The sequence below is a fragment of the Trachemys scripta genome, chromosome 13 (genome assembly GCF_013100865.1).
Source record: "Trachemys scripta elegans isolate TJP31775 chromosome 13, CAS_Tse_1.0, whole genome shotgun sequence".
In the NCBI taxonomy this organism is placed as follows: Eukaryota; Metazoa; Chordata; order Testudines; family Emydidae; genus Trachemys; species Trachemys scripta.
The window spans coordinates 21,107,918-21,124,082 of NC_048310.1; the positions used below are offsets into that span (position 1 = coordinate 21,107,918).

Sequence of the window (16,165 nt, forward strand, 5' to 3'; positions counted from 1 at the left end):
TTTGTAAATAAGACGTTACATGAGTCACAGAAGTCATGGAAAGCCAGATTTGTTCCCCCTTTTTCCTTAACACGGCAATGGTAAATTTGCCATGACTTTCTCCTTTTCAAAATCAGAGATCACTTTGTAAATGAGTTATGCAGCTGATGGGGCAGTCCAGTCAGGTTGTATATCTAGTGGGGAAGGGTCTGCAGGAGATAGTACAGGTAAGAAAGGAGTCAGGGGCTAGGATGAAGGAGAGATAGATGAGCTGAGCTTCTAGGAGACAGTGAAGTCAATGGAGCTATGACAATTTACACCAGCTGAGGGTCTCCTGTCAGGTCTGTACACTATGGGCACAGGCAGATTGTGCATCTGACAGGATTCTTTTCATTCTTCTACCATCTCTCCCCCTCCCCCCCCCACAAAAAAAAGCTTTTAAAACTTACAGTACAAAACTTTGGGGAAAACTTTCAAACAATAGAGACTGTCTTGTGCATGCAAAAAATGCACTGAGCTAGGCAAAATAGGATATTTGCAAAAGCAAAGGGCTATTTGCATGACAAGTACTCCCTGGTATGTACAGTTACCTGATTTGCTATGGTAGTACCAGATTCGCATAAGTAATCCAGATGCAGAAACATTCATTTTTTTTTCATGTACTCATTATCCACTACTTTTTAAAAATGTGTTTCCTCACTGGGAAATCCAATCAAACTTCCAGGAATTTATCATGAAAGGGGAACATGGGTATTTTAAAAATATGAAAAATGCCTTAATAACACTCAGGTAGTATCACCTTTAAACCTAGCCAATTCTCCAAAGGTAAAAAACAATTTGCTGACACACTGCCTTTTCTCAAGTTACTACTGCTGGATGCCAAGAAGAAATAACACTGAATTCCAGCTACATTATGGAGACCCAGTTATGATAAAGATTCTGGTTGCTGCCGGTAGTTTGTGAACTTAGTGGAAAAGACTGAACTACATTAAAGGACTACGAAGGCAGTAAAATGAATGAAGAGGCTATCGCAATGTATTCAGTGGCATTGCCACTGGTGAATAAGTTAAACGGAGCTTGATGCTTCCATTGTCAGTGTCAGAGCTGGCAGGGATAAGGGGTTTGCTAAATTTGCGGCAAGTAGGATCCAAAATAAGTGACAAGTAGAGAACTGAGGGACTCTTCAAGAAATACAGCCTGACTGAATGTGTAGATTCTCCTTTATACCATACTGTGGGCAAAAGAGGAACAGCTATGATTGTAAGTGAGATCAGCTGGGATTCATTAGTCTGGTTTGGAAGGGGAATGCTATCCAATGTTACCACTTGGTCCTTCATGTCTAGAGGCTTGTGCCATGCCAGATGTGACAGAGATGCTTCATGGAAAGGGGAAGGGAGTACTGATCAGGAGATAGTGAAGAGTGCTAATATTATAGTGTTTTTCAAGAGCTAATTCACTAATATCAGGACTTATAAGACTGATCGGACATGATCCTTCAAAGGTACAGAGGTTGTCAAAGAGCACAATGGGCTGTCTACTCTAGCAATTATCAGGAAATCTACAGTTTCACTACCAGCAGTTCAGCTCCACCACTGACTGTTAGTGTAGACTGGGCTCAGGCATTAGCTTCTCATCATCATCGAGGGTTCAGGTGGTTTTGTGTCTCCTCTTGCTCTCCCACTGTTGCTATCACCGGTGCAGGAAAACTAATGGTAATAACCTAGTGGAAGATTTTTTGAAAATTGCTAGAGTAGCCATTAAATACACAGTCTCAAGATACTAAACAGGGACTAGTTTCTTTCAGCTGTTCATAGTAAATGGAAATTACCATCTTCTTTTGCTTCCAAGTAAAGATAAATGTCTTTTTTTTTTCTTTTTCTCATTAAATAGACCATCCTTATGGAAGGAGGACAACAAAAAAGGAGTATATGTAGCACAACAAGGCTGAATGGAAGAGGTGCTTACACTACATTTTTAAAAAATGTTCATCTCCAAACACTCATGAATGAACCCTTAGTTTTGACACATTCTTGTCTGGGTTTTAAAGATTTATATAATATATCATTTATATACAACTGCTTGTGTTTATTTACTGGCTGCCTTGTGGCTTTCCATAAACATAAATGATTTAAAGTTAAACTAACCAAACACTAAAAACATGTCCAGAATGTGTGGACATTTGGGATAGCCCATGTCAGCAAGCGCAACAAACAGCTGACTGTCAACAAAAACAACTCATATATTTGTGGTTAAATAAGCAGAAGATGAGGTTAGTTGTTCACGTCTTCATGCTATTCTATTTTAAATTAAAGTGGAACCCATTTACAGTAAAATCATTGTTTGAGGGTTGTTTTTTTAAACAGAATAACTTCACTAGAAGCAGACGTTTATTAAAACCTGTATTGCAAAATGAACATTGCAATGCACTGAATCAGGCTGCCACTTCCATTCTCCTGCACTTTACATAAAGTATGCTCTATAAGTAGATTCAGCTACAATACAAAGTGATCAGAGAGGAAATTTTCTGACCAACTCCTGGCTGAGGATACTGTCTCTTACTACCTCTGAGCAAAAACACATTCAAGTTAAGTAAGTAAGTATCAGCTGCACAACAAAACGTATCCAGTGTTCATTAATTTTAATGGTAATTTAATTTGTTTCGGATGTCTGATAACCTATGGCAATTCTCAAAATTAAGCCAACTTCCCACACTATCATTTCAGCACTGAAATGTTATAGCTCTGCTATACTGTTATGACATTGCTTCTTCAAAAACCCTATTTCTCACCCCAAGTGAGCTTCAGATCCATTGGTCAGTCTGGGTGTCCTGAATTCTGAAGAACTGTCGAACAATTATATAGCATCTTTTTAGCCATATATTTCAAAGGGCTTCAAAAGAAGTGATAAAGAATAATCAGCTTTATTTTACAGATGAGGAAACAGACACACAGCAAATCAGTGGCAGAGCTGGCAGTCAAGCTCAGATCTTTTCATACTCCCATTTCCATAACTCATTCGCTGGACCACATTCCTACCATCAGTCATTAAACTGGAATTGCTGAAGAAGGGGGAACTGTGGGGTGTCTATGTGAGGAGATAGGGTAGGCGTTCACCAGCAATCTGGCATCATGGTCACTTGTGAGAGGGGACACTCTAATGCAGAATAGAGCCAGAACTCAAAGTCTAGTGAAGAGCCAGAATGCCGTCCTAAATTTTTCCACCTCAGTTCCACTGATAGCAATGAAGTGATTCCGAACAAATGCAGGAAAATCACCCAGAGAGCCAGAGCCTGAGTCAGCATACTGTCTATCACTGACCAAGCGTCCTCTAGCTTTTCTCCTGCCGTTCTGCAAGGCCTTCACTTTAGTCACGTCTCCCTTTGCCAGCAAAATGAAATCTTTCCCATTTTATTTGTAGCACCTCATTCAGGTTAAAGAAAACATGTACTAAGTTATTTGCACACTTCATTTCTGTATCCCAGCATTTTAATCAGGTCATACTCTCCCAGAAATTCTTTATGATTTATTCTTAACCGCTGCTGGAGCAACATGAACATGCTATAATGTGGCAATCAAACATATGCTTCTTTAGAAGTACTGGCAGTCATATATATGTATATTTTCATATGACATCTTAGATAAATTGGACAACCCTGCAGTTCTATTCTGGGATATACCATTGTCTTACCAGGCTATTCAAGGCCTAGCAAAAATCACCACTCTCACAAACAAGCTAATTGCAGGCTATTCTGAGCCTAGGGCACATTCTACTACATTTGAAGCAATTTAATAGTGTAGCCTATGTACATAAGGAACAACCTGAAAATCTTCTGGAAGCAAAGATTTCCCTGCCTTTTACCTACAATGTAAAACCATTTTAGAGTTAGACATGTTTTCTTTGCTATCATTTTGCCCCCATTAACAGTCTCCTTTGGCCAAACTTTTCAAACTTGGGTGCCTTAAGTTAGATACCTGAAATCTGTATTTCTGCATCTGAATAAAAGAGTGGTGAACAACCATAACTACTACTGAAGTCAGTGGGTGCTCACACCTCCAAAAAATCAAACAATGTATATATAAGTGCATCCATATGAATTTAATTGCCTAGATACCCCAGTTTGAAAACTGGTCTGAGGACACAAACCCACAGCTCTTCCTTAACTCATCAACAGGGGTCTTACATATCCATTACAAACTAATCAAATCAAATAAGTTGACAAATCAAATCTTTCATACTGCCCAGTAAACTGAAAAAAAGATGGCACAGCAGGAGTTTCAATATTGGAATGAGAGAACTGAAAAGTGAAATGGGGAGAACCCCAATCCTAGAATGAAAGTGCCTATCTCTGGAACATATTAAGACATTGGCTAGAAGGAGGTGTGGCTAGGCAAATTAAAAAAGAAACCAGACCCTGACAGTTATGCTACCCAATCCTAAAAGAAATTTAATTGCTCCTTCAGAGCTGCAGCTGACTGTCCTGCAAATGTAAATCAAGCCTTTTAGGGATAGGATAGGATAGGATGTTAGTTCAGATGCTCAAACTGAAAAACATTATGAAAAAGCTAGTCTGTATGTAATATGTAATGGTCACTTTACAGCATTAAATTACCTGTTCATTAATTTTACCTGGCCATTTTGCAATTTTAAAAAAAAGGTTATTTAAAACAAAAGTATCAGATCTGTTTTTAAAAAAGCTCTTTAATGCTAACTGCTACTTTACTGTGGTTCTAGCAGGTACCTCTGTAACAAAAGGGAGTTTCAATTTGTCAGTGGCACCAGGCACAGAGTGAAACTCGTACTTCCTTATCTTTTTAAAGCTGCTCAAATAAGCATAAAGTAATGGTGTGATCAGAGAAGCTGTTTCCAGTAATCTTTCTTTTATTTATTTATTTCATTTATTCTTAAATCAGGCTAAACATTTATAGAGACTTTATAGGGACTAGTGTTTTCCTTACATGCACACTCCCAATGATTTCAATGCAGTGGTCCTCACAAAGGCAAAATTCTTTTTGAAACTATAAGGAATTTCTGCCTGAGTGGAATGATCCTGTATTTGACTGGTCTGTGTTCTATGCTAGTCAATCTCTGAAAAGATGGTAGCTTATACTACAGCAATTTTAAGAAAAGAAAAAGAATTAATTCCATTTTAGTTGTTCCCTGAATTTTGCTAGCTGTAAATCTCACAAGTCCAAAATTTGCTGTGGTTAAGGGACCTGTGTATGCATTAGGAGAGCACAATGAATGATATTCTGCACTTAATTAGGACTCTATTGGAACTGCATGGGGTATAAATCAGCACAAAATATGCCCCCCCTTTTACTCTATTCAAAAGTAAGTACACTCCATAGCATACACATGAAGAATACATTGTTTAAAAAAACAAAGTGGGAAAATTTCAATTCAATTGCATCACTCAGCCTTTCTGTATTTCACTATGCACTATGTATAATCTAGAGCAGATCTTCACTGTGAGTAATATAAACACATATACATACATACACAAACATAGAATACTACTGATTGCAATAGATAGTGTAAGATATGTAAAGTAATGTACCTAAAAGGACAATCGATTCTGATAGATTTACCTGGAAGCAAGAAAAATGCACAAAACATACAGACTCCCATCAATGCGAATGGGCTTTGGATCAGACCCTACATGCCTGCATGCTTGGGGCCCCTTCTAACTTCCTGGCAGCAAACTCCAATATGCCACCCTGCCAAGAACTCTCCTACTTGCTGCTGACCCTATTATTCCTCCTGCCCAAGGAAGGGGGAGGCTTCCACAGAGGCAACTCTGCAAGAAAGCAAATGCAGCCCTTTCCAAATCCAAAATTACCACAACATGCCTGAATCCAAGTGTGCAGTCCACAATTCAGCTTAGTTGTAACAATATTTTTTTCTGTCATAGGAAATCATTGTGTGTTTTGCTCTAAGGAAAACATAGATAAGCCAAAACTGCACTCAAAAAGGCCAGTTTTTAAGCTCTTTGAAGAAAACTGCATGATTTAAAAGAGGTTTGGGCTGTTTTACCAGATAGCTTTATTGGATGTGTTTTAATTGCCATCTAGTGGTAATAATCAGTAATTTCCTTATTTGAGTTCTCTGTTACTTTATTGCTTTTAACAGATAAAAATGTATACACTGACTCTCTCTCTCTCTGACATACTTGTATATTAGTGGGAGATAGTTTCACCCACTCAGCAAATTATCTGGGCAGCAGTAACTTGTTTTGGCCAGTTCCACAGGTCTTGCCCCAAAATTGTAAGGGTGGAGATTTTTTTCTCCACAAACTCAGTGCTTCACCTGATTGCAGTAAGCCCAGGATTCACCTTTGATTAATTTATGCAGTTTTGGGTGTGTGCGCAAAGACTTGAAAGACTTGGACTGAAGTCAATAGTTTAATACATTCAAATGATAATACAAATCTCACGCGTGAGGAAGGGAAAATATATTTCTTCATACAGAAGTTTCTGAACTTTTAGAGCAAAGTAACAGGTAGTTTAGAGAAGGAATTTTTCTAGCCTTACTCTACAAATACATCACTAGCAAAAATACTTGTATGCAGTGTTGCTGCAGCCATGTTGGTCCATTAGAGAGACAAAATGGATGAGGTGATATCTTTTATTGGACCAACCTCTGCTGGTGAGAGAGAGAAGCTTTCGAGCTTACACTGAGGTCTTGTCTACACTTCCAACACTGCAGCAGTACAGCTGCACCTCTTCCCTATCACTCTAACTAGCATCAAGGCAAGTCTCTCCCATGCCGCATATGGAAGGTTATCCAGAATTATATCAGATCCACTTAACCTATCATCCTCAAAGCCATTAGACTGACCAACTGGTCCTTACTTTCTGATCATGCCTTAATTACCTGTAAAGTGACATATTCCTCCTTTTCCCCTTTTGATCCTAAAGTCTGAAAGGCAAAGCCAGCAAAGGATACTGTCTGTCTCTGACCTTTTCATTTCATACATCTCCCACTGACTTTAAATCATAAACATTTATAAATGTCTAATACCTATAGACTCTTGTAGTTATCAGTTTCTTCATGGACCTGGAATTCTGTTTGTCATGGGCTCAGCTAGATTCATATAAATGATTTCTGATTTCTTACCAGGCAGGAGAGAAGTACAGGACAGAAGATTTCTGTCTGGTCAGTGTACTGGCAGAATCGTTATTTAGACTCCAGTTGTCTTTATTTAGACTTTGTCCATGTAGTCATCAGTCCATTCTATGACTGTTTATTTTAGACTGAGTCCCCATGCAGTAATGCTAGGCACCACAGACTGTATTAGGCAGTCTGGAGGCTAGGCAGCTAGGAAGAAAGGCCTTCATAAGGAACTGTGGCATGCATCACAATGTATTCCTGCCCTTTCTCTTCTGGCAGAACACTATAGATGTCAACCTTTTTGGTGACCTCTCAGGTCTGTCTGACAATATTCCTTGAGCCAATGAGCCTTATAGACATCCATGTACTTCTCCCTGGGCATCTTATCCTACAAGTTCATAGACTTCTGGATAAGCCAGAGACAAGAAACATGCTAGGTAACATCCAGCTAGAAGTTTTCATTTGGCTATTCACCCTGAGTTTCCATGCTATTAATTAATCTAAATCAGAGCTGGATTAACTTTTAACAAATACATGCTTTTTTATAGCTGTGTGGAGTTAATATTTGGCCTATCCTAGTCAAGACAACTACAGCATGAAGGTGGAAAAGCTTACTAAAATTACTCACACACACTCTCTATTTTGTTTCTATGTGGTAGGCTCACAGGCACTTCCCCTCTTCCGCTCCCCCCCCCCAAGTGGCTGCTCCACCCCCACTCCACCCCATGACCCCACTTCTGCTCCGCCTCTTCCCCCAAGACCCTGCCCTGCCCTTGCTCCACCCCCTCCCCAAGGGCTCACCCTCACTCCATCTCTTCCTGCCCCCTGTCTATCCCCTCCCCAAGTCGCCACCATGTGCCCACCACTCACGCCTCTCCACCTCCCCCAAGCGCCACCCGCCAGCCGCATAGTCTGGTTAGGCTGCCTCAGAATAGGAAGATACCTATTCAGGCAAGTTTCCAAAGAAAATGTTAGCCAGAAAGACAAATCTGTGGGCCTACTTAGTCCATCAAAATTAACACAACAGACTTGTGTCTTAAAATATTTGCATGGACACACTATATAGTATATGCCAAGTGAGGACAAGCATAAGGCCTGTCCCCCACCGGCGCATAAAACAGTAAACTTATTGAAAGAAGTTCATTATCCTAGAGTGAGCTGATCTTATTTGTTAATAGTGCCTTTCTATTTAAGGCTTATGAATGTTCAGCTACAGGAAAAGCCCAATCACATGCTAAAATCCATGTTAAAGTACAAGCACAGTTTATAACTCAACATTTTCTGAATGATTATGTCCTTGGAACACAGAGTTTCCTGCTACAATCACCTATTTTTATTTCCTTCCAGATGGTTATTCCATCTGGAAGCAACACAATTTTTGATCCAATGAAATGATATGTTTCAAAGCACTATGTGTTATCTACTGACATCTCACCAGGACTGTAAGATTTCAGACAGAGATGGAGACATTGACTGTGCCCTACTGACCAAAGTACTAGGTATAAATACCTCTTGACTGGCAAACAGTGAACAATGCAACATTCTAAGAATGCATAAAGCACTGATTCCAAGGGCAATTTGTTGAAATAATTGCTTTGTAATGTTATCTGGGTCATTTCTGTCTAGCTAATTAGGAGCTACCAACAATGGCATTGCAGCCTATTATTGGTTGGTAGCTTTTCTAAAGCTAAAGGGAAGCAATGAGAATCCACCCCCCACCCCCTTCACCCCACCCCACACACACATACATCTAATTCATCCCATCATTAAGAGGATGATTCCAGATGTACTATATAAAATAGAAAAATAACCAGACATTGGAAATAATCTAGTAACTAACAGCAAGAATATTTAAATAAATTAACATTCTCAAATAAAATGACACGTCAATGCCCATATTAGTGTAATTACCTACTATACTCGCAGAGGATTGACTTTATTCCATGCAAACAATTCAAAACCAATAAATATTTGTTTTTAAAGCATGTTAGTAAAAGAAGAATGCATCAAAAGAATACAGATCAAGTATACTAATTATACTTTGCACTGGTATAGCACTTTTCATCTGAGAATCTCAGAGTGCCTTAAAGACTTAAATTAATTTAACCTCACAACAACCTGTGTTGTTATATCATTTTACAAAGGAGTAAACTGAGGCACAGAGAGGTTATGTGATTGTTCAAGGTCATATTGTGTTTTGTTGGAGTCAGGTACAGAAACCAAGATTGTTGGCTTCCAGTTCTCTACTCTAAGCATTAAAACTACACTGCCTACCTAGTTCAGGACTTGTTTGACTATAGTGGAAAACTAAGAGAGGAGACAAAAGGAAGATGAATGTATTCTGAAATAGAATAGCAAACAGAACTGTTGGACTTATTGACTATTCTGTTAGGTTCACAGAGGCTATTTCTCTCATACCCCAGCTCCTCATCTCACACTCAAATGCATGCAGTATGAGCACATATAAACCTGCACTGTGGGGACAGGAATCAGCAATGGAAACCAAAGCCAAGCCCATCCCCACATGATTCTTAAACCAGTAATCATAGAATATCAGGGTTGGAAGGGACCTCAGGAGGTATCTAGTCCAACCCCCTGCTCAAAGCAGGACCAATCCCCAGACAGATTTTTGCCCCAGATCCCTATAATGGCCCCTTCAAGAATTGAGCTCACAACCCTGGGTTTAGCAGGCCAATGCACAAACCACTGAGCTTACCCTCAAAGATATCCCTGAAAGATATCTGTCACAGCAAAAAAATAGATTTTTTTCCAACAGAAATAATTAATTTTTAATTTATGTATGTTTTAAATAACTGGATTTTAATATGAATAAGGTCAATTGTTTAGTTTTTAAAACTTAGCACTAGAGGCTGAAAGAAGAACCAGAGAAGAAAGAGGGCTACTAGAGGAGGGCGGAAAAGAGGGAAGGTACAGATCAGGTAACTGCAGAGGCTGAAGACAAGCTTTCTTTAAACAAATTGCAAGAAAGAAAAAATTCCTCTTCTTTTTAGTTTGTTAAAGCATTCTTACATCTAAACGTCTTTTTTCCCCAGCTCGTGACACATACTCACATCTATTTATTCTAAAATAATTAAGAAAAATAATTTTACTGTAATTATTTGTTATACATGAAGACTAATGCATTGTGCAAATAAGCTGGGCCAACTAACTGTAAGAAAAGCCAGATTTCAGCTCCTCTTCAAATTTATGGTAAAGATTATTCAAAATGTTCATTTTTCAAAATTTGCATTAGGTACTGGATTTGATCTGTGAACTCAGTCTCATGTACATATAGGCAATGTAGAGGCAAGTACATGTTTTGGGGTGGGACCAGAGGTGAAAGTAAGCCGGAACGGTACGGTTAGAGCGACCAGACAGCAAGTGTGAAAAATCGGGATGGGAGTGGGAGGTAATAGGCTTCTATATAAGAAATAGCCTCAAATATTGGGACTGTCCCTATAAAATCAGGACATCTGGTCACCCTAGGTATGGTACGGCGTACTGGTAAGAGCCGGTACACAGCTGATCGTACCGGCAGGGCTGCTGATGAGGAGGGTCAAAGGGGGCAGCTTCCCCAGGGCCCAGCAATTTAAAAGGGCCCGGGGCTCCCGGCAGCAGCTGGAGCCCCTGGCCCTTTAAATAACCACCAGAGCCCCAGGGCTCTCGGCCACTGCTGCCCCCATGGGGCTCCAGCGGTGATTTAAAGAGCCCAGGGCTCCCAGCCGCCACTAGCACAACCCTGGCCCTTTAAATCACTGCCGGAGCCCTGGGGTAGCACTGGCGGTGGTGGCTGGGAGCCACTGGCCCTTTAAATCACCGCCGGGCAACACTGAAGGGCTGGTTGGGGGAGTCTGGCCCCAGCCCCGCCCCTTCCACCCGAGGCCCCCTTTGAGCCGCCCCCCTCGCCCTCCCCCCACACACACACCTTGCTCAGGACCCCGGCTGCCCTGTGTACCGGTAAGTCTCATAAGTTACTTTCACCCCTGGGTGGGACGGTTGTATATTTGCTAGAATATTACTAATTACAAAGAAAAGTCAAATTTCTGCAGTCCTTTGTATACAAAATTCACGTTGAGTCGGCTGACACTATGAAACTTACAGTGTTTAAACTCAGTTGCTTAATACAGTTTGGACCTGCCTATATGGAGGGAATTAAACCATGATGTAACCAGAATAAAAATGTGATTATCCATACACAGGCAAGATCAATCAATGGTCCCCACACATGATAACTAATAATGCTTAAAGAAGGAAATTGCAGCATTTAAAAAGTGCAGGATTGAGTCCTTAGTAGAATTCATACATTTCTATGATAATTTATTTATACTGAACGTACCCATTTTTGACTGGGAGATGACTTAGTAAGTAGAATAATGCATCTCTAATTTTCATATTGTTCTAATGAGCGAAACTGCCTCACAGTCCTTAGGCATTGGACTAAGGACCATATTTCAAAATATGGAAAGGTATTTGGAATCCATGTTGACTTCCCTTTTCCATTGAATAACTTTAATTTTGAATGTCACTATCTGAATTGATGCATCTCTCAAATACACTACACAAGCAATAGAAGGTTTGTTTTGTTTTAAAGAAGAATCTCTTTGGGATTGGATATCAGCTATTCAATATGGGTTTATGGACTTTTACAAGTAGGTAATTTGAATGATTCAGAAAAGAGTCTAAACATATAGCTCAGAACAGACACGATAACAGTTCAAAATGTCCAAAAAGTAGAATAAAAATTAACAGGACATTAGGTTAGATTTGGGCTAAATGTACAAGTGTTGGTTTTCATCGTGTTTTTAAAAGTCTACTATATTTTGGAAAATGTTGAAAAATTAGAGCAGCATAGAATCTGAATTGATAAAAGTGCCTTTCATACCTCAGGAACCTCCCCTAAATGCTTTATGAATAAACATGAAGGCATTTATAATAACCCTTGCTTCATTCATCTCATATAGTTAAAAATGAATCATTATTATCTACACTGAACACAACATAGGCACAAAATTTGATTCAGAATCCTGTATATTCCTGTCCGTGCTCTAGAGAACAAACAGACCTAATATAGCTGGTAGGCTTTGAAAGCAGCTATACCAAATACACTACTAATGTGGAACACCCACACAATGCCCAGACTAGAGTCCATAATCTCAACGCTATGCATTTATCATTTGGTTATAGACTACATTCCATATATAGATAAAGGTGATAGCTGAAATAATGTTGCATTTTACATAACATGTACTGTATACTGATATATTGCAATAGCATTTCTAGCAAAACTTCTTGCTTCATATTTACCAGTCTTCTTCCTCAGGAAAACTGTCTTTCATATGACCTCCCAGTTCCTAATTTAGCAATAAAACCTTCCTCCTTTTTTATTCTAGCACCAGTTTTCCTGTTCAAAATGTTTTGCAATTTTGTCCAGTCTCCATACAGGGATACTATTGAAAATGAATAGCTTTATCTGAAAGTATAATATTATGCTACTATAGAAAACCAAAGTGAAAAGGATGAGATACCATTCTCTAAATATGAGAAAGAATACTTGCTTGCTGTCTGAGCTTGTAACACGTGAACAATTGTATGACAGAGATAATCCTGCATAATAAGCAGACACATTTTATTAGAGTCCTGCTTTTATAATCTTTGAGTTCTCAAAGAGTCTCTAATTTTAGGTTTTATTCACTTCTTTCTAAAAACTGACAAAATAACTTCAATTTCTGTGCACTGATGCCACAAAAAGAAAAGAGAACAGTCTTCTTAATCACCCACATTAACATCACAGGAAACGTTAACTTTCAAGCTCCCTTCTGTAAATAGAAAATCTTCCTTTTCACTTCATTTAGACAATCTGAGTTTCTCTGACAAATGCAGCTCAGTGAAATCAAAGACTATATAGTGTTTTCTTTATGCACAACTGTTTTCAAAACTGAAGGGAATGGACATGAAATAGGTGAAGATTTATAGAGGAGTGGCTCTCAACCTTTCCAGACTCCTGTAGCCCTTTCTGGAGTCTGATTTGTCTTGCGTACCCCAAGTTTAACTTGCTTACAAAATCAAATATAAAATACAAGAGTATCACAGCACATTGTTACTGAAAAAATGCTTACTTTCTCGTTTTTACCATATAATTATAAAATAAATAAATTGGAATATAAATACTGTATTTACATTTCAGTGTATAGTATTCAGAGCAGTATAAACAAGTCACTGTCTGGATGAAATTTTAGTTTGTACTGACTTCACTAGTGCTTTTTATGTATCCTGATATAAAACTAGGCAAATATCTAGATGAGTTGATGTACCCACTGGAAGACCTTTGTGTACTCTCAGGGATATGCGTACCCCTGGTTGAGAACAACTGTTACAGACTTGCTGCTTCGCCCCATGGTATTGCTTTCAATATGGCTATTCGCCTTTGAAGTAATGGCATGACATTTCACTCTTTCAATCAAGTGACATGAAGGAAGCATGGCCTTGTGGTTAAGACACAGAACTGAGAGTCAGAATACTTTGGTTGTATTCCTGGCTCTCATGTTGATGTCCTGTAAGAAATGGTTCAAACTTTTGACCAGTGTGACATGGGCCTCCATTTTCAAGTGTTTGCTAATTTTGCCAGTTTGAGGCACCTAGCGTCTGATTTTCAGAGGCACTAAGTACCAACAGCTGCCAACAACTCCAACTGGAATTGTGGGTGCCCAACACTTATGAAAATCAGACCTAGGTATCTAAAGCTGGGCACCCAAACTTGGTGGATACTTCTGGAAACATAGGCCTCAATCTCTGTGATTCAGTTGTTCCACCTGTAAATCTGGGGTAAAAGCTGTTACATAGCTCACAGGGCTGTTGTGGGGCCTAATTCATTTTAAATTATTTAATATTGTATTGTGGTAGCAGCCATAGGTTCTGATCAGGACTGGGGCCTCACTGTGCTAGGTACTGTATAAACAGAAGTAGGCACAGTCTCTGCCAGAAAATGCTTAAAACCTGAGAAAATCCTTGGACAAATTGTCCTATTAAAAAGCAAACAGTTTTATCAAATCAAATTTGTCAAAGGCTTCAGACAGTAACCTTGTGGACTCTAGTTATGAAAGGATACAACAGCACAGACATAGGGATATTTATTTTAATGGGTATTAATGTATTTACTACAAACATACTAAACATTAATGGAGCTTATTGTATTCTGCAGAACACACACAGTAAAGAAGTGTGTATTTTTTCTTTCGCTCTTAGTGTTCTAACTTTTTTGCACAGCGGAACATCCATACTTGATCTGCAAATGATTATACCACATATAAAACATTGTCTATTGTGTATTATTTCCATAACAGTTTTTCATTTTGCTGGAGCATAATGGAACATTTCTATGGTTATTTCTTACTTGTATAGATTCCAGATTCCTACCTGTTTCAACAAGGTACTCAAGTACGTTCATAACTTTGAACTCAAAGTAGTCCCTTTGACTTCAAATTTACCTAGATGCTTATGTAAATCGCTGAATCGGGGCCAAAGTGCTGAGGTTCCATTTGGCATCGTACAAAAGGCAAGCTGTGTCAAGCAACTAGTCTCTGCTCCGCAGCATTTACAATCTAAATGTGCGAATGGGTACAATACAGTCTAATCCCATACAGAAGAAATATAGTATGACATATTTCATGGAATAGTTGGACCTTAGGATTTTTCTGAAGGAGAAGAGGCAGGATGGAAGGGTGCCTGGCAAACATTAATAGGGAAGTTGTTCCAAGCTTAGGGGCAGGGCCGGCTCCAGGCACCAGCGAAGGAAGCAGGTGCCTGGGGCAGCCAATAGAAAGGGGCGGCAGTCTATCCGTTGTTGGGGCGGCACGTCCAGGTCTGCGGTGGCAATTCGGCGGCAGCTCAATCGCTCCTCTTCTGTCTTTGGCGGCACTTCGGGGGCGGATCCTTCATTTGGGTTTTTCTTTTTTTTTTTTCTTCTCCGCTTGGGGCGGAAAAAAAGCTGGAGCCGGCCCTCCTTAGGGGGTAGTGTGAAAAAAGGCGTAAGGCATGGGCAAAAGAGACAAAGGGAGCAGCCAGGAGAAAGGCTTGCATGGAGGACAAGGAACATGAGGGTGTGTAGGAGGAGATGAGGGCAAAGTTGTAAGCAGCAGCATACCTGAGGAGTGCTTTGGAAGTGAAGAGCCTCACAGTCCAAACTGCTTGGACACTTGCAGTGTAGCACTTCTTTTCCTTTATACAGTTATTATTATATCTTTTTAAAAAATCCAGTGAGTATGCGGAAGACTCTTTTTTTGCAATAAATGTAGTATGCCTTATTTATAAGACTACACTGTCACCCATACCGTTATCCACTGTTTATTTTGAAGATTATAGCATATACAGAAAATTTTTGAACTTTGCCTGTAAACACATATCAACAAGTTTTACGGCATAACAGATTATAGTGATCAGTGAAATTGTTAATACTGCATCACCAAAACCCACTCTGTTGTTTGTACAGCACCTAGCACAGCGGGGTCCTGGTCCATGACTACAGCTTTTAGGCATTATGGTCATATTAATAAATAATAATAATAAATCCCACCAACAAGGTCAGGAAGCATTAGCTTTCCACCAAGCATTAGCTTTCCAACCAGTTTATAGCTTTCAAATCACTGCAGGCTCTTTGGCTGGTAGACTTTTGCCCACAATCTCCCCAAACCACTTAGACCTTTCTTTTGAACGCTCCAAGTTATCTCAACCTTCCGATTAATTTCTCAGTTCTGCCTTTCACACAATCTCATCAGTCCCCTCTCCATCTCCCTCAATTTTACTAACCACTTCATTTTACCTGATGGTGAAAATTGCTCTGGCTTGCAACTCCCAAAAGATTTTGTGCTTTCAACAGAAGTCAGCCCCAGAAGCATGACTTGACTTCACAAGTATTTTTAGACCTAATTCTGCACTTGCATCCTTGCAAACTCTTCCAGCACCTATAGAGCTGGAGGGGTGTAGGAATTAAGTCTTATGCAGTGGTTGCCAATAACATTTCAATATTTAATCCCAATCTGCCCATGGGAATTTGACTGCACAATCTGGGCCTTAATGCACC

At 39.5% G+C, this 16,165-nt stretch overlaps 1 long non-coding RNA gene across 10 annotated transcripts in view; it reads right to left on the reverse strand.

The window, feature by feature from the left end:
- Positions 1–16,165, reverse strand: part of LOC117886420 — a 200,210-nt gene that overhangs the window by 137,128 nt on the left and 46,917 nt on the right. For 4 of the 10 annotated variants that reach the window (XR_004647963.1, XR_004647970.1, XR_004647961.1 and 1 more), the window contains exon 1: positions 7,096–7,161. The exons of 4 other annotated variants lie outside the window; for them this stretch is intronic. This is a non-coding gene — a long non-coding RNA (uncharacterized LOC117886420). Of the gene's footprint in view, positions 1–5,536; positions 5,602–6,999; positions 7,162–16,165 lie in introns of those variants that run through there. 2 more of the 10 variants (XR_004647964.1, XR_004647971.1) reach the window with 2 other exon arrangements.